The sequence below is a fragment of the Trichosurus vulpecula genome, chromosome 2 (genome assembly GCF_011100635.1).
Source record: "Trichosurus vulpecula isolate mTriVul1 chromosome 2, mTriVul1.pri, whole genome shotgun sequence".
Taxonomy (NCBI): Eukaryota; Metazoa; Chordata; class Mammalia; order Diprotodontia; family Phalangeridae; genus Trichosurus; species Trichosurus vulpecula.
Genome location: NC_050574.1, coordinates 233446199 through 233465470, shown reverse-complemented (window position 1 = coordinate 233465470; position 19272 = coordinate 233446199). Strand labels below are relative to the sequence as shown.

General features: G+C 39.6%; 1 pseudogene; it reads right to left on the bottom strand.

Moving 5' to 3' along the window:
- Positions 1–16074, bottom strand: part of LOC118836927 — a 30631-nt pseudogene extending 14557 nt beyond the window's left edge.
- Between the last annotated feature and the right edge of the window lie 3198 nt (positions 16075–19272).

Below are 19272 nucleotides of genomic sequence, written 5' to 3'. Positions count from 1 at the left end.
GGAGGCCAGATGTGGTGAGAGGTCCCCACCTTCAACCAGAAAAACCATCAGTTCTTCTAGTTCCAGTTTGCACTGGATTCTTCATTCTTGTTTTTGGGTTATAAGTGAGAGAAATCTAAAGTTTCTGCATTTGTACTGATGAACAATCATGATAAGCAATCTCCTAAGCAAAGTATGAGTCAAATATCTAAAATAAATATTGTTGAACTCTTTAACCTGCTCAGTGGAGGACTTAAACTATATACAGTTCTAGCTTTATGCAAATTTGCATTATACAAGTAAAGAATTCTGAAAGAACCACAATCCAAAAAATGAACAAACCCAAACAAACCTGTTAGCTTTACTGTACAGTACTGTGTTCTCTCTCTCTCTCTCTCTCTCTCTCTGTCTCTCTCTCTGTCTCTCTCTGTCTCTCTCTCTCTCTCTCTCTCTCTTTCCCTCCCCCCTCCTTCCTGCCCCTTGACTCAGCACTTCAACTCCCTCCTCCCCTCAAAAAAACTAAAAAAAAAAAAACCACCCTTCAAGTGAAAGCAGAAGAACTGATCTATTGCCCCTGGGTGGGGCTTGACTTGACACCTCTGGCTCAGAATGAGGATACCTTTGTTGCACATCAGGCTGGTGCGTGTGTGTGTGTCTTCTGTCCATCCTTTCTCAAGTACTATGTGTCTGTCCCTGGCCCCCAAGTTTGGCTGTCCTCTCCCTCCTGTGTCTGTGTCTGGTCCCCACTTGTCTGCCACCCTTCTTGCTTTTGGTTCCAGCCCATTCCTCCTGTTCTCCCTTCTGCTCTTGCTTTTCTATCCTTGGCCCCAACATGTCCTTGAATCATGTACCGGCCCTCTCCTTCTATCTTGCCTCCCTCCATCCTGCTTCCCTTCCTTCCTTCTCTGTGTTTTGTGGGCAAATTTGCATTATATAAAAATTACTTTATATGGAGGTCTGCCGAACAGTCTACTTACATAAAGGGAAAACTGTCTGTATTGGCTAGAACTCCTGGGTCTAGATCAATCCTTTGTCTGGAGGCAATTTTGAGGAATAAGAAAGAGAGTAGTAAATTCAGTCACTGGGTCAGATATTTTATGTTCTATTATCCAGTGTGTTCGCTGGTTATTAAGTACTCTTTATTCACTTAAATACTGTCAATATTTTGTAAATTTAATGTTTTAAATGTGATATCTTATAAATCTAATCAAAAGGATCTTAAGAATAAGAATATGAAGAACTAATGCCATAATGCCATGGTCTTGTGACTAGCACTGATTGAAATATAGTACCTCAAAAATTATATAGCTAGGGTTAGCCATTTGGTGGGGTCTCAGAGCCAAGTTAGTTCCCCTAATTCACACACCCCTAGGGCATATGTATTACCATCCCATCGAAAAAAGTGGAATAGGTATAAAAGGTCTTTAATCATCTGGTAACTAGTCAGAACTTCACTTTCTTAGCATTTCCCACCCAGCAGGCATGCACAGATTGTAAAGGTGAGCATGCAATTCTCAAGCGCCACCTGGTGGTTGAATATCCTGCCAATATTTTATACATGTATAAATCAAGAAAGGTTCAGGAAGGGGGAGGCAGAACTATGCCACCTACCTATCCACTGAGTTAGATACGATAGAGGATAGCAACAACGTGGGTAAAAGAATAGTATTATAGTCACAGGAGGCAAAATCCAAGAAAGGAACCCCAATAAAATCATAATCTCATGGTCCATACACAAAACCACAAAGTATGGATTACAAAGAAAATGGATGAGAGATCCTAATGAAAATGGGAAAATTTGGTTTCACAAGTATCATTGAGACTTTGTGTTATGAGAACCATGATTAGAATCTAGCATTGTAAAAGGAAAATTACTCAAAATGAATAAAATTGGTAAAAGGGAAAGCATGATGGAGAACAAGAAAGAAGACATTCTGGACCTGATTCTCATCAACATGAACAAAGAAATGATGGAACTGTTGAGAAGACTACTCCATACCAGAATTTATGATAAGGGGGAGGAAAATATGATGTAGTCCAATATGTCCCTTAGCATAGATTTTGGTAGAATACATTTCAAAGGATTCAGAGAAAATCTATATAGAATCTCATGACCTGAACTTCTATAAAGGAAGTCAGTCCAGAAGAGATAGGAAACTCAAGAATGAAATTCTGAAGACCCAAAGTAACACAATGCTGACGGGAAAATGGATGGGGCCGATGAAGTTGCACAGAAAATTCACTGACAAGACTTTTCCTTTTGCTATGATTTTCAAAAAAATTCTGAATTTAAAAAACACCAAATAAAAGGTACATTTCACATACTGTTATCCCTTCCCCATTGAGACTTTCCCCATTATGGTTTCAATGTATTGTGGGTCAGCATAAGAAATTAAATGGGACTTTTTGGAGAGTTTTGCTGCAGATGACACACAAAGGCCAGCAGATGACACAGAAAAAGTATTTTTACTTAACATTGACCTACATATAGCCTATTATCAAATACTTAACTCAAGTTTTACAATAAACACCCCATAAAATAAAAAGAAAAAAGAAAAAATTCAGACCTTCTCTGGTATGAAGGGAGGGTCAAAAATTTTATGTGGATTTTCCAGATGATGGGGGCACTGCATGCCTAATCTCCATGATGTAGAAGAGATAACTATACATAGTAGAAAAGAAAGAGGAATGAACACAAAACTACAGATCACTATTATGTACATTTTCTTTCTTTTTTTATGTATATAAATAATTCAACTTGTAGCTTTCAATGCCATCCTGTTTTGTTTGTGTCCTTCTTGGCCTTCTGTTGTCCTCTTCTCTGCCTCAACTATATGTTCTTTTCTTTTTTCATGGACTAAATTTTTAGGAGATATGCATAGATGATAGAATCAAGAAAGGGGACTAGAAGAAGAATATAAAAGTGTGGTATAGACTTAGAAGAATAATTTCAGGAGCTTTAAAATTCAGACTGAGAGGGAAAACCAAGTCCACAAAAAATATTTTTAAAAACTATATCAAGGGGACAGGAAAATCAAAGAAGGGACAGAATTGCTTCTTGAATTGGATGAGATGGGATGTAATGCATAACAAGGCAGAGCAGAGAGCTAGTAAGCTGTAATTTTCCTTTTGGCTTTTCTGCTAAGAATGATCTTGGACTGGAAATGACAGAAAAAAAAGTACTGTGGAGCTGATGCTGAAGATATATATGGAGATATTAAGAGTCTCTGTGTTGGGTTTAAGTCTCTAGGCCAACCTGAAAGAATTGACAGATAGGAATGGAGACATTGTCAGTGATCTTTGAAAAACTGTGAGGAATTAGTGGTAGCACAGGATTGGACAATGTTGTCCCAATTTTTAAAAAGAGGAAGAGAGAATGAGAGCCTTTAGATTATAGGTCAGTGAGCTTAACTCCGATTCCTGGCAAAATTCCAAGATGACTTATTAAAAGGGTGGCTTGTTAACATATAGAAAATAAAGTCCTGATCACAAAGATCATATCAAGAACAGGTTATGTCAGACTAACCTCATTTCCTTTTTTGACAGGGTTAAGAGAATAATAGATCAGGGGAATTATGTAGATATAGGTTACCTAGATTTCAGAGAAGAATAAGAAAAAGTGTCTCATTGAATTCTTGTGGAAAAGATGGAGAAAGGTGGACTAGATGATAGTAGTTAGGTCAATTTAGAATGATTGAATAGTATATCATTAGCGATCGAATGCTAATGTACCTGTGTGATCTTGGACAAATCACTTAATCTCAAGGCCTCAGTGCCTTCATCTATCAAATGAGAATATGGAAGAGATGGCATCTAAGGTCCCTTCTACCTTTCAATCTATAATTCTATGTACCATGAAGGTAGTCTTTAGTGGAGTGTCAGGGATTGTTGCTTGGCTCTGTGTTCCTTAATTTTAAAAAATAGTATGTATAAGGACACAGTTAGAATCATTATCCAATTTTCTAATTACTCCTAATTTGGAAGCAACAGTTAAATTGTTAGATTTTAGAATCAGGCTCCAAAAATATCTGGATAGTCTAAAATGTTGGTTTAAGTCTAATAAAATGAAAATAGGCCTAAGAATTGTTGTTCAGTTGTGTCTGACTCGTCCTTATCTCTTTTGGGGTTTTCTTGGCAAAGATAACTAGAGTGGTCTCCCATTGCCTTCTCCACTCCATTTTACAGATGAGGAAACTGAGGCAAACAGGATTAAGTGACTTGCCTAGGGTCAAACAGCTAGTATTTGAGACTGGATCTGAACTCACAAAGAGGAGTCTTCCTGACTCCAGGTCTGACACTCTGTCCACTGTGCCACCTTGCTGCCCAGCAAATATAAAGAATTACACTTAGGCTAAAAAAAATCAGCCTCAAAAGTATAAGATGGGGAAGCATACCTATATAGCCTAGATGGATCTGAGGTGTTCAGTAGACTACATGTTCAATATGAGTCAACAAGATAATGGACCAGCCATGAAGGCTAATGTGATGTTAGGCTATATTAAGGAGAACTAGAGAAGTGACTGATGATCTGTTTGCATTCTGTCCCTGGTTAGATCACAGCTGGAGGTGTAATTTTTTTTCAATTTATTATTTTTTAAAACACTCATTTTAAAAATTTTAAGTTCCAAATTCTGTCTCTCCCTTCTATCCCTCCCCCATCCATTGAGAAGGCAAGAAATGTGATATCAATTATATATGTGAAATCCTGAAAAATATTTCCATATTAGCCATGTTACAGAAAAAAGACAAGAAAAACAAAGTGGAAAAATATGCTTCAATCTGCACTCAGACTTCATCAGTTCTCTTTTTGGAGGTAGATAGCATTTTTCATCATGAGTCCATCAGAATTGTCTTGGATCATTGTATTGATCAGAATAGCTAAGTCATTCACAGTTGATCATCATATATTATTGCTGTTACAGTAATACAATGTTTTCCTGGTTTCGTTCATTTCACTTTTCGTCAATTCAGTAAGTCTTCCCAGGTTTTTCTGAAACCATCCAGCTCATCATTCTTTATAGCACGACAGTATTCCATCACAATCATATAGCATAATTTGTTCAGTCATTATGCAATTGATGAGCACCCCGTCAATGTCGAATTCTTTGCCATTGAAAAAAAAAGAGCTGCTATAAATATTTTTTTACATATAGGTCCTTTTCCTTCTATCTCTTTGAGAAACAGACCTAGTAGTGGTATTGCTGGGTCAAAGTGTATGCACAGTTAATAGCCCTTTGGGTATAGTCCCAAATTGTTCTTCAGAATGTTTGGATCAGTCCACAACTTTGCCGAAATTACATTAGCATGCCTGTTTTTCTACATCTCCTCCAACCTCTGAAATTTTCCTTTCCTGTCCTATTAATAATTCTGATAGGTATGAGGTGCTATCTCAGAGTTATTTTAATTTGCATTTCTCTAATCAGTAGTGATTTAGAGCATTTTTTTATATGACTATAGATAGCTTTGATTCCTTTTTCTGAAAACTGCCTGTTCATATCCTTTGATCATTTATCAGTTGGGGAATGATTTCTATCTTTATAAATTCGACTCAGTTGTCTATTTGAGAAATGAAGCCTTTTTCAGAGAAACTTGGGGCAGCCAGATGGTGCTGCCCCAGAGCACCAGGCTCTGAAGTCAGGAAGGCCCATCTTCCTGAGTTCTAATCAGGCTTCCAACATTTAATACTTTTGTGACCCTGGACAAGTTATTTAACCCTGTTTGCTTCAGTTTCCTCATCTGCAGAATGGGCTGGAGAAGGAAGTGGCAAACCACTCCAATATCTTTGCCAAGGAAAACCCCAAATGGAGTCATGGAAGCAAACAAAAAAAAAATCGAAGAAACTTCCTGTAAAATATTTTCCTGTTTTCTTTCTAATATTGGCCTCCTTGGTTTCATTTGTGCAGAAATGTTTAAATTTAATGTAATCAAAATTATCCTGATTTTTTAAAAACACTCATTTTAAAAATTTTAAGTTCCAAATTCTCTCTCCCTTCTATCCCTCCCCCATCCATTGAGAAGGCAAGAAATGTGATATCAATTATACGTGTGAAATCCTGAAAAACATTTCCATGTTCTCTATCTCTTGTTTAGTTATAGATTTTTCCCTTTGGGGGTATTAAAATTTGGGTATCACATGTTAAGAAGGACATTGACAAATATACAAAAGAAGATGACCAGAATAAGCCTGGAATGTTTTCCCTCCTCATCTCTGCCTCCTGAATTCTCTGGCTACCTTCAAGTCTCACCTAAAGTCCCACCTTCTAGAACAAGCCTCTCCCAGGCCCCCTTAATACTAGTGCCTTTCCTCTAACACTAACCCCAATTTATCCTGTCTGTATATTGTTGCTGTATAGTTGTTTGCATGTTGTCTTACCCATCAGACTTCAAGCTTCTTGGGAGCAGAGGATGTCTTGTTTAAGCATTTGAAAGATTGTCACGTGGATGAAATATTAGAGGTAACCTGCTTTGCCTCAGAGGGTAGAGCTAGGAATCACAGGTAAACGTTGCAAAGAGAAAAATTTAACCTTGATGTAAGAATAACTTCCTAACAAATAGAGTTATTCAGAAATCAAATGAGCTACAAGATTTAGTGGGGTTCACCTCACTGGAGATTTTCAAGATCTTTGATGTCTATCCAAGCTCTAAGTGCCCCACAGCACCTGCTTCAGCCACGTTTGTGGCTGTTGGAACAAATTAATCTCATTTGCCTATTCCCCTGGAGAAGTCTTCACATGCTTGGCATAGACATCCCTCTAACTCACCAATGAGTTTTTGGCCTGTTGGTTACTTTCCACCTGGTTAGCCAGTCTACCAAGATAGTTTTACCAGGGTGTGGCCACAGTACATGCTACAACTTCTTGGAGCCACAGGTGAGAACTGGGTGATATAGATGGACACCAAAGGTGAATGCTTAGCAAACCCCCACATCAGAGGGGTTAGTCCTCTGATAGATAATCTAGAGAAGAGGTTGTAGGGTCTTGAAATGCGGGGCCTTTTGTTAAGATCTCAGCAACATTCTATGTTTCATGACATTTTGAAAATACTGAGTTCATGCCCCGCTGAAACTTTACAGTTCTAGTTCTGCTCTAACACAGGAATAAAGGTTTTTCTTAAATGAGAAGAATTTACCAAAGTTATCAGATAGTTTTACTTGTACCCTTTGAACTTGAAAAGCATTAGCAGGTCTGCTTAAAACCCCAACTCAAAGAAGTCTACACAAGATCTTTCCTCTGTCATCCATATTCAATATACATGTTCAGTATATTTTAGTGAGTTCCTTGAAGGCAGGGATTTTTTTTTGTCTTTTTTTTTTTTGGTACTCCTAGAGCTTCACTGTGCCTAGCATATATAGTAGGTCCTTTATTAATGTATGTTGACTTGACTCGAATCAGTGAGGAGTCTATTAATCAAACACTTAACATTTTATATTTATGTGAAAAGGCCTACAAATCGGAATCAAAAAAGAAAAATCTTTTACATAACTTCTGTATTCAGGGACGCTTATGTCAAAAGAACACTTACATTTAAAAATTATAATTCCTTGTAGCTTGGTATATCTCTGTTTGTGGCTGCATTTGGAGTCATCAGGTGAAGCTATATAGCAAGTGACCCCTTAAGAAGGTGAGTCGGGGTGCCTGCCAGTAACCTCAGTTACTGAGGTATCTGAGGCTGGTGGATCTCGAGTCCTAGAGTTCTCAGCTGCAGCGGGCTCAGAGGATTGCAGATCTACATGGTTTGGGATTAATACAGTGAATCCCCTGAGACCAGTGGGAGGCTAAGGAAGGATGAACCAGCCCAGTAGGACAGAGCCGAGAAGCTCAGCAATAATGGGATTGGGCCCATTGACTTGGGAGTGGCTGCTTCACTACCAGCCTGGGTAAGATAGGCAGACCCAGTTAGAGAGAGAGAGACAGAGACAGAGAGAGACAGACACAGAGAGATAGAGACAGACAGAGAGACAGGGACAAAGAGACACACACAGAGAAATAAAGGCAAAGAGAGAAAGAGACAGAGACAGAGAAACCCAGAGAGAGAGAGACAGAGATGGAGACAAATAGAGAGAAAGAGACAGAGAGAGAGATGCAGAGACAGAGAGAGAGAGAGAATGGAACAGATAGGAAATGAAATTTAAAAATATGGAAATGAGAATGGCAGGGAAGTCAACACAATTCACCTTTATGAAATGACAGACTTTAAAGCTCGATTTTTCATGGACCTCTTAATAAGTCTCTGATTGCACTTTTCTTTCACTCCTTCAGTGACTGTATTATTTTCACTTATTGAGGTTGGTACTATATTCTAAATATCTTGTTCTTTGGGGCTATTCAAGGATGAAGTGGTTATAGTATACTAAAGTTGAAAGGACTACAGCAGCAATACACTAAAAAAAGTGAATAAATATTAACAAAAGGGGCACAAATTAAATAAAATAAATCAGAGATTTAAAGTTGAAAGGGACTACAGAGGTCATTGAATCCTGTAATTTTATTTAATTTTTTATTTTTTCAATTAACAAGCATCTATTTTCTTTCCCTCTCACCTCCTACCCATCCTGCATTGAAAAAGAAAAAAAAAGAACCCCCCCCCAACCAAACATTCGTAGTAAAACAAAACAAGGGCCCACATTGTTCACATCCAGAAATGTATTTCATTCTACATATTTAGGCCATCAGTTGTCTGTCAGGAGAAGACATTCTTCATCATACATTTTAAAAAATCATACAATGTTTTTATTTTACAAAGGAGAGAAACTAAGGCCTGGAGAAATGAAATACATGGTCCATGTAAGTGGTAGAGTCAAGAGTTGAACCCAGGGCCTATGACTCCAGACAAAGTATTCTTTCTAGTGGTGCCCCATGAGTCCATTGCTTTTGTTGTGATTGAGAAGAAAGGAAGAATTCACACATTTTTATCTATTTTACATGAGATAGGTATAGAAGTATTTCCAGAGAAATTGGATAGGAGTTAGCAGTGAGATAATGACAAGGATGAGGCAGTCTGTAATTAAATACATTTAAAGGATAACGTTTTATATACAATGCTTTCATGGTTGTATTTGCTGTTAGGAGTAGAATGCTAGATTCATTTTTTCCTTTCATATCATCTGATTCATGATCTTTAAACTCAACTATATTTTAAAGAGCACATTTATAGAAATAGGGTATGGTATAGGTAATGGTATAAGTAAATAATGACTTCATTAATAGAATGAACTTTTAGGAGAAGACAATCCCTCTTCCAATGGGGATTAGCATCATTTCCATAACATATAGGTTTGGAGAGCTGTTTAGAGCAGTGAGAGGTGAGTTGACTAACCCATAGTCACATAGTCACATAGTATGTGTCAGAGACAGGACTTGAATCCGTGGCTGTTACTGTGTACAGTGTTCTCCTGGTTCTATTCACTTCAATCAGCATCAATTCGTATAAGTCTTTCCAGCTACCTGCTCATCATTTCTTATAGCACAATAGTATTCAATTTCATTAATATACTACAACTCATTTAGCCATTCCCCAACTGATGGACATCCCCTCAATTTCCAATTTTTGGCCACCACAAAAGGAGCTGCTATAAGTATTTTTGTACATGTGGATCCTTTTCTCATTTTTAGGATCTCTTTGGGACATAGAAGTGGTATTGATGGGTCAAAGGGTATGCACAATTTTATAGCCCTTTGGGCATAAGTTCCAAATTGCTCTCCAGAATGGTTGGATCAATTCACAACTCCACCAACAATGCATTAGCATCCTGATTTTCCCACATGTTCTCTAATATTTGTCATTTTCCTGTTTTGTCATGTTTGCTAATCTGATAGGTGTGATGTGGTACCTCAAAGCTGTTTTGATTTGAATTTCTCTATTCAATAGTGATTTAGAGCATTTTTTCATATGACTGTAGACAGCTTTAATTTCTTCCTTTGAAAACTGCCTGTTCATATCCTTTGACCATTTGTCAATGGGAGAATAGCTTATAAATTTGACTCAATTCTCTATATATTTTAGAAATGAGGTTTTGCTCAGAGACACTATTTGGGGTTTTCTTGGCAAAAGATACTGGAGTGGTTTGTCATTTCCTTCTCCAGTTCATTTTACAGCTGAGAAAACTGAAGCTAACAGGGTTCAGTGATTTGCCGAGGGTCACACAGCTAGTAAGTGTCTGAGGCTGGATTTGAACTACTGAAGATGAAACTTTCCGACTCCAGGCACACCACTCTGTCCACTGTGCCTCCTAGAAAAAGCATTTATTTAGCACTTAATTATCTTGCCTCAGACATTGACTAGTTGTGTGATGCTGGGCAAGTCACTTTACCCTGTTTGCCTCAGTTTCCTCATCTATAAAATGAACTGGAGAAGGAAATGGCAAACTATTCCAGCATCTCTGCCAAAAAAAAACCTACAAAAAGGTCATGAAGAACTGCACACAACTGAAAAATGACCAAAGCAACAACAAATGGTCGAAGCACTGTGTTAAGCGCGGTTCTTTCATGAACAATCAACAATTGCTGGTATTTAACCTTAGTATGATTTTGTGAATGGATACAAATAGAAAAGCAAGACAGCTGCTACTTTCAAGGAACTGCTATTCTAGTAGAGGAAGACAACACACGTGGAAGATTTCAGCAATAGATCAGTAGGAAAAGTTCCACAGTCCTTGAGGTATGGTGGCAAAGCAGATTGTAAGTCATCTTCTCTAATGTTATTTCCACTGATGAAATCGTATATCCCTTAGGTGGTGCAGTGGCTAGTGTTGGCATTAGGGTCAGGAAAACCTGAGTTCAAATCTTGCCTTAGACATTTGCTAGCTTCGTGTTCCTGGTCGAGTCCAAAAGTATACTGACTGTGCTATACTGTCCAAATGGTGACTTGATCTTGCAAGCATTTTTCCTTTTAGGGGTCAGGTGACCTACAGTTGATACATAAGCGTTTTTGTTTCATGTGGATTGGTGGATTATTTATTTAGTGCAGGCACAGAAATACTGAGCCAGATGGACAATTTAGCACTTTGTTCTTCTGACTCAGGAAACTATTTGGTTTGATAAAGTAGTGATAATATCCCTACTCGCAGATAAGTTGAACAGTTATTAAATGCTTCTGACTTCATCAGTGAAAAAATATTATATAAAATGCAAGGTATTTTGCATTATAATGCTCTAAATCTTCCCAAAGCTTTCCTGGTAAAACTTTGGGTTTTGCTGAATTGGTTTGTTTCTAGTGATGATGGTGGCCTAGCTACATGGCCAATTAGTAAAGTAGCTCTTTGCTCCATGGGTTGCACTTAGGAAGTATAAGCCCCTGACTTTTGACTAGGATCATCCTTCAGGGAATATAGGGACAGGGTAAACCACAGTGGGATCGCTTTCAACCCCACACATGTATGTTTTTTTTAGTTAAAATAACTATCAAGAGTGGAATGTCATGCCCAAGAGGGTTTGTATGGGGAAAAAACAGTAGTTGTTAGCTAGGCAGTCCTGGTCCCCTTATTTCTCTTTCATGACAGACTTTCCTAGCTCTTGCCTCCAGATTATGTGATAAGTCATTGGTCTTTTTCTTTCCTTTTCTTTTTTCTTTTCCTTTCTTGTCTTTTTTCATTTAATTTCATTTTTCTTTTTCTTTCTTTTTCTCTTTTTTGTTTAAAACTCTTTCCCCCATCTCTCTGCAGTTCTAGGCCCTTGAAAGGGGTACAATCATTTTGATTTGAAGTACCCTAGGTAAAGGCTCTGGTGGACTCCAGATTCAAGAATCAGGGCTCCTTCCATACTACTTGAATATAGAACATATTTAGGCAGGAAACTGATTACCCATATAAAAATACACATTTGCAAAGGAGATAAGCTAGTGGGAAATTACTTCCATTCCAAAGGATTATTGGCTTAACAAGACCATTTAATGATTGGTTTCTTTAAAATTAAAATTTAAAATTTGAACAGAGCTCCCTTCCCACAATTCATTTCAAATTAGGATTTATAAAACAAATTAAACGAATCTTCCATAATAACATTTGCAGAACAAACACAGATTTGTAGTAGTCATAAAAGTAAGAAACTATCCAGGTCTATAGCCTAAGAGAAACAAGAGGAGTGGGCTCACAGAAAGTTTAAGTCTGTTAATATTTTTAAGGTGTCCACAACAGGCTCATGGTTGTATTTCTGGCTCTTAGTTGGGGATCAAGTGCATAAGGGAATAGATATGGAAAAGAATAATGATATTGGTAATTGAAGGTGGAACTAATGTGAATTTTGTGGGACATAGGATTTCTGTGGGCCTAAGGATGTGTTAAAACTACGGAAGAAGAAAAACAAAACCAAACAAAAAACAACCCCAAACTCCCCAGGAACTAAGATATTAAGCCTACCAGTTGCAACTGACATTGAGGTATGAATTTACTGGTGTGGGAATTCTTTCACTAGTGCAGATTATAACTTCTCCATGACTTCTCATCCTATAGTTCTTGTCTGTTGTCTTTTTATAACTCTTCCATAGAGTAGCCACTTAATGTGCTGGAAGCCAGCCTTTGGTTCTTTGGTATTGCGGGGAGACAATGTGACCCTTGGGTTGTCCATCTCCAGTCTCATTCTTGTTATGGAGACAACTACACAGGCAGTAGCTAGAGTGCTGGACCTGGAGTCAGGACAGCCTGAATTCAGATCTAGCCTGCCTCAGTTTCCTCACCTGTAAAATGGTGATAATAGTGGTACCTGCCTCTAGGAGTTGTAAGGTAATATTTGCAAACATTAGAGTACTATATAAATGGCAGGTATTGTTATATGACCAACCCATTTCCTTTTCCAGTCATTCAGACCTTAATGTGAGTTGGTTGATCTGGTAACCAAATAGCTTGGATGATCTAGATGGGATGCTCTGAGTGAATGGTAGTTTTGGAAGGGAGTCCTTGCCTTTATTGGTGTTCCCAGTGTTTAATAAATGCTAGCTGACTGACTTACGCTTCACGTAGAAACACTTCCAATCTTGTTGTTTCTTCCTCTACAATATTTCATGCCCCTATTCCCTTTTCTCCACATACCCTGTTCTCAGGACCTCATTATGTCTAGGCCTGGACCATTGCCAAAGTCTCCTAATTGGCTTCCGTGCATTTAGCCTTTCTCTTCTCCAGTCCATCTTCGACACGGCTGCCAAATTGATGTTCCTAAAGCATACTCCCTGCCTGAGAAATTTTAGTGGACTTTAGGATTAAAAATCAAAACATAAAATAAGCTTTTTTTTTTCTTTTTGGACATTTATAACCTTTTAGAAGCAGCTGGTAGCACAGTGGGCCTAGGATCATCAGGCTTGGAGTCAGGAAGACCTGAGTTCTGATCCAGCCTCAGATACTTACTGGCTATGTGACCCTGGGCAAGTCACTTACCATCTGTTTGCCTCAGTTTCCTCAATTGTAAAATGAGAATAATAATCACATTTACCTCCCAGGGTTGTTGTGAGGAGCAACTGAGATGTTTATAAAATGCTTATCACAGTCCCAGGCACATTGTAGGAAATGCACACACACACACACACACATATATATGTCTGTATACATATGTGTATGGATGTATATATGTGTATACATGTGCATATATACACACATGTGTGTGTGTGTGTACTTATATTCTTCCTTTCCCCTTCCCCCTCTCCCAATCTGGCTCAAAACCTGTCTTTACAGGGTGATAATACATCCTTCTCCCCCATCCCCAACTCCTGCCCTCTGGTCTTTCCATCTCCCACCCCCCTCCATCCTCTCCATACACTGCGTTCCAGCCAAACTAGTCCACTTGGTATTCTCCAAGAACAGAAAGCTCTCCCTCCTTACCTGGAGGCTCAGATAAAGTGCCGCCTTCTATGAGAAGACTGCCCCAGTTGTTAGTGCTCCAGACTGAAATTACTTTGTATTTATTGAATTTTCATTCTGGTGAGAAACAATCTATCATAGTGGTTAGAAAACTGGCCTTAGAATCAGGAGTCAATCGGTGAGTCACATCAATTCAAGAAATATTTATTAAGCTTAACTATGTGTCAGGCACTGTGCTGAGTGCTAAGAATACAAATAAAAGAAGAAAGACAGTTCCTGCCCTCAAGGAGCTTAAATTGTAATGGGAGAAGATGACACATAAAAAGGGAGGCAGGGAAGAGATGAAGGTACTCCTACCAAGAAAGTCCAGGAGAGTCAGGAGTGTAGCCTGAAGAAGAATGAAGACATGGCTGCCTTGGGCCTCCATCTTAAAATGGAGGTTCTGGGGGGAAGCAGCCAATCAGAGGGAGAGGGGCAGGAAGCAGGCTGTTCCCAACATGTGAAGTTCAAGTCTGGAATGAGCTTCCAGGATAAGTGGTTTCTGGGGGTATTATAGAAAAAGTCTTGGGTGAAGTGGGAGTATAGCCTACAAAGGAATGTCAGAGAACAAACATTTATTAAGTGCTATAGGCCAGGCATTCTGTTAAATAATGGGGACACAAAGAAAGGCAAAAACATGGTCTTTGTTTTCAAGGGTTTCATATTCTAATGGCAGAGACAACATGCAAACAACTATGTACATGCAAGTTCCATACAGTGTAAATGAAAGGTAACCTCAGAGGCAAGGTGCTGGAGTGTGGGTGAAGGGGAACATAAGAAAGGTCACCCATGGAAAATGGACTTTGAGCTTTGACTTGAAGGAAGTTAAGGAAGTGAGGAGTCAGAGGTGGGTAGGAAAAGCATTCCAGGCCAGATGAGATGGTAAGAGGTTACCAAAGAGGATTGTCTGTTTGGCTCTGGGGGTAAGAGAAAACCTTTGGATTTTGTTTGAATAGGTAGTGACATGATCAGATCTGTGCTTTAGGAAAATCACTTTGGAAGGCAAGTAGATAATGGACTGGAGTAGGGAGCAAGGAGAGACAGGGCAGGCAAACTGAATACGAAGCTATTACTAACCCATCTGAGAAGGGAAGAGGGTCTATGCCAGGGTGGTATGTGAGAGAAAAAGCTGTATCCGAGAAATGTCGTGGAGGTAAAAATGACAAGATTTGGCAACAGATTGGTTATGCGAGGTGAGTGCAAACTGATCGACAACTATTTATTAAGCTCCTACTACATGCCAGGAACTGTGCTAAGCCCTGGAACTTGAGGATTTATGGATAAGACTCATTGATTTAGGGTATTTTCTCCCTGGGGGTTCCTGATACAGATGAAATCATAGGTCCGGTCTAGGTATTTCATATTGTTATTTCTGTACTACTTGTTTTATTCCCAGTAGAATGTAAACTGCACGAGGACAGGCACTATTTTGTTTGTCTTTGTATCTTCAGTGCCTAGTACAATGCCTGGCACAGAGTAGTTTAACACTTGAATTGATAAAGAAAATCCAGCAGCTATGCAAATAAATGCTGCATGCTACCTCACTGTGTTCCTGTCCCATCAGCTCTTCAGAAAAATTATTGGGGTAGTCCAATGAGCTTCCAGGCTTTGACATTCATATCCACTTATTCATGAGTTTTATGACAAATAGGGAGACACTGAATTCCATCTTGCTAGACAGGATCTTAGATGCAGGAGTCCCTTCAGGCAACCCAAGATAGCAGTGATTGGGCATCCACATTAAGTTTGACATCAATACAGTGAGATCCCAGGAGCAGAGTGGCCAGTCAGATTGCCTAAGTAGGAAAGAACCATACTGGGTCAGCGATGGGCAGGTCCAAGTCCTAGTGCCCATCAGTAATGAGATTGGGCCTGTGAATATCCCTTGAACTTCCAACCTGAGAGAGCCTATAAACAGCCTAGAAACAAAGAAATGAATGAATAAACAAAAAAATAGATGAATGAATGAATAGAAATAGATAAATAAATGAATGAATAATAAAACAACAAATTGACCGGGCAGCCTATGGACCTGAGGAGTGCCTCCAGCTGGGAACCTACATGTGTTGGCCCTGGAAAGAACTTTTTAAAGAGATACCTCATGAAATCCCTACTGGACCCTTGAGAAGCATCCTAGAATTCAATCCAACAATTCAACTCAACGAGTGTTTATTCGGCACCTACAATATTTGTTGCTTCCAGCTTCATGCTATCTCTTGTATGTGTCCCCTTCTCATACAGCCATCTTCGTTCAGGTCCTCATCATCTCGCATCCGGACTACTTCAACAGCTTTCCCCCACCTCTAGTCTCTTCCTTCTCCAATTCATCCTCTTCCCAAAGTGATTTTCCTAAGTCTAGGTCTGACCATGTCTCTTCCCTGCTCGTTGAGCATCAGTGGCTCCCTATCACCTCTTACCTTTCTAGCCTTTTTGTGTCTTAGTCCCCTTACTATACAAATTGGCTATACTGGCCTGCTTACAGTTCCTTGAACACAACATTCCAGCTCTCGCTTCCATGCCTTCCTATAGGCCTGGAATGTTTTTCCTCCTGTGCCTAGAATGCTTGGTCTCCTAACTCTACCTCCTAGTTTGATGCATCTCAAAGTCAAATTTCAGTAGGATGTCTTTCCAGCCCTTCTCTCTCCCTCTTTAGCTAATGCCTCCCCTTTCAGATTGTGTTCACCTACTCTGTATATATTTTGTATGTACCTCATAATTCACACATCATCTCCTCTGTTAGAATATATGTTTCTTGAGATCAGAAACTGGTTTCTTGCCTTTATTTGTATCCCCAGATAGTAGAGTGCTTGGCATATAATAAGCACTAAATAAATGCTTGTTGACCAGTTGACTATAATGGGAATACAGAGGCAAAATAAAATACTTCCTGCCCTAAAGGAGCTTATAATCTGTAATAAACAGACTAATCAATACGAAGTATATACAAGATTATATGAAGGAGTATCAAGCCAGAAATTGCATCACAACCAGGCCAACCAGGAAAGGCCTCATGAAGAAGGCCTTTTGAAGAAAACTGGAGATTCTACAAGGTGGAGGAAAGGAAAGTATGTTGTGCAGACACAGGGAATCACCTGGGAAAAGAGAGGGGACGTAATATGTCCCATATGGTGAATAATTAGCAGGTCAGTTTGGCTGGAATTAAGGAAGTGTGAAAGAGCATAATATGAAATAAAACTGGAAAGGTAGGTTGGAGCTATGTTGTGGAGAGCCTTTAATGCCAAGCTGAAGATTTTGTGTGTAAGGGGGTATATCAAGTACTGACTGGATAACTCCACCCTCCATAGCGTAGCAACAACCACCAATGGTTGGTAGAAGAAATAAGGAGCCCCAGAATATTCTTGAGCAGGTAAATGACATGGTCAGTCTGAGTTTTAGTAATATGAGTTTTCAGGATATATTTATTGGAAAGGAAAGAAGCTAGAAGTAGGAGGTTATTACAATCATCAGGGCGGGGAAGGAAGGGAAGAAAGGAGGAAGGAAGGGAGGAAGGAAGGGAGGAAGGGAGAAGAGGGGGAAGGGAGAAAGGGGAAAAGAGGGAAAGGGAGAAAGGAAGGAAAGGAGGAAATGGGAAAGGTGGGAAGGGAGGAAGGGGGGAAGGAAGGGAGGAAGGGAGAAAAGGGGGAAGGGGGGAAGGGAGGAACTTGATATGCTCCCTTACCACAGAATCCCCCCTTCCCCCCTTTTATTAAGCATCTATGTGCCAGGCATTGTGCTAAGCACTTTACAAATATTATTTTATTTAATCCTTATAAAACAATCCTGTTAGGGAGGTGCTATTACTATCTGTTTTACAAGTGAGGAAAATGCAACAGAGAGGAGTTAAATTAGGTGGTGCAGTGGATAGGTGGGGGCTGGAGTCAGGAAGACCCAAGTTCAAATACAACCTCAGACACTTACTAGCTGTGTGACCCTGGATAAGTCATTTGACCTTTGTTTGGTCAGTTTCCTCAACTGGGAATAATAGCACCTATCTTTCAGGGTTATATGAGGAAAAAATGAGATAGTATTTGTAAAGCACTTGGCACAGTGCCTGGCACAAAGTAAGTGCTATATAAATGTTTATTCTTTGATATTCCCACCCCCCCAACTTTTTAAGGAACTTGCCTAGTTTCACATAGCTACTCCAGACCTAGCACTCTATCCATGATATGCCCTAGCTGCCACCTCTCCAGGTGAGATGTATTGAAGGCCTAGACTAGGGTAGAGAGGCTGTGTGAGTAAAGAGGAAACAGATGTTAGAGGTTGTGGAGGTAGAATCAAGAAGACTTCTCAGCTGATTTGATATGGGAGGCAAGGGAGGGTTTAGGCAGGATTTGTTTGGTGAAATTTGGATTCAGTCAAAAGGCCACACTTGAGGATCTAGAGGGCCACATGTGGCCTTGAGGCCTCAGGTTCCCCACCCCTGGTATAGAGTGTAGGAAGACTCTGAGGTTGTGAACCTGAGTGACTGGAAGGATGGTGGTGCCTTCAACAGAAATTGTGTGTTGTTGTTGTTGTGTTTGTCCTTCAGGACATGAAATGATGACATGACTTGCAGTTGACTTTCATTTGAGTGAGGGAGGGCTGTGCAAGGTCACCAGCCTCACTTTCTTCTCCAGAGGCATCTGGGTCCAGTGGCCTGATATTCACCAGGACGACTGGAAATGACCCAACAGAAATTAGGACATTTAGTGGAGGTATGGTTTTGGGAAGATGAGTTCTATTTTGGTCCTATTTGAATTTGAGGTGCCTGTAGGATGCCTAGCAAGATGTTGGTAATGTGGGACTAGAGCTCAGGAGAGAAATTAGGGTTAGGTAGATTTGAGAATCATCTGCATAAAAGTGATAACTAAACCCATAGAAGTTGGTGAGTTCAGTAAAGGAAAGTATATAAAGTAGAGAGAAGAGAGTCCAGGAGAGAGCCTTAGCCAAAGCCCAACAAGTGGGCAGAAGTAGGATGATTCTGCAGTGAAGAAGATTGAGAAGAATGGTCAGACAATTAGGTGGTTGTTGTTTGTCATTTGTTCTCAAAGAAGACCATGGCATCAAGAAGGTGAGGCCATGACTTACAAGTGAGTTGGATTTCAGTGAGGGAGGGCTGTGCAAAGTCACCAGCCTCACTTTCTCCTCTAGAGCCCTCTTGGTCCAGTGGTAAGATATGGATCAGGATGACTGGCCAGACAATTGGGAGAAGAATCAGGAAAGAGTGGTGCTATGGAAGCTGAGAGGAGGGTGTCCAGGAGAAGACAACATCAAAAACTGTAGCTATTAAGTAGAATAAGGATTGAGAAAAAGCCATTGGATTTAGAAGTAACCTTGGAGAGAGCATTTTCAGTCAAATGGTGGCTGTTAGCTCAGAAGCCAGATTGCAAGGAATTAAGAAGACAGTGGGAGAAGAGGAAATGGAGATCAAGAATATAGATAACCCTTTTGAAGGAATAACATTGTGAAAGATAGAATATGATAGTTTG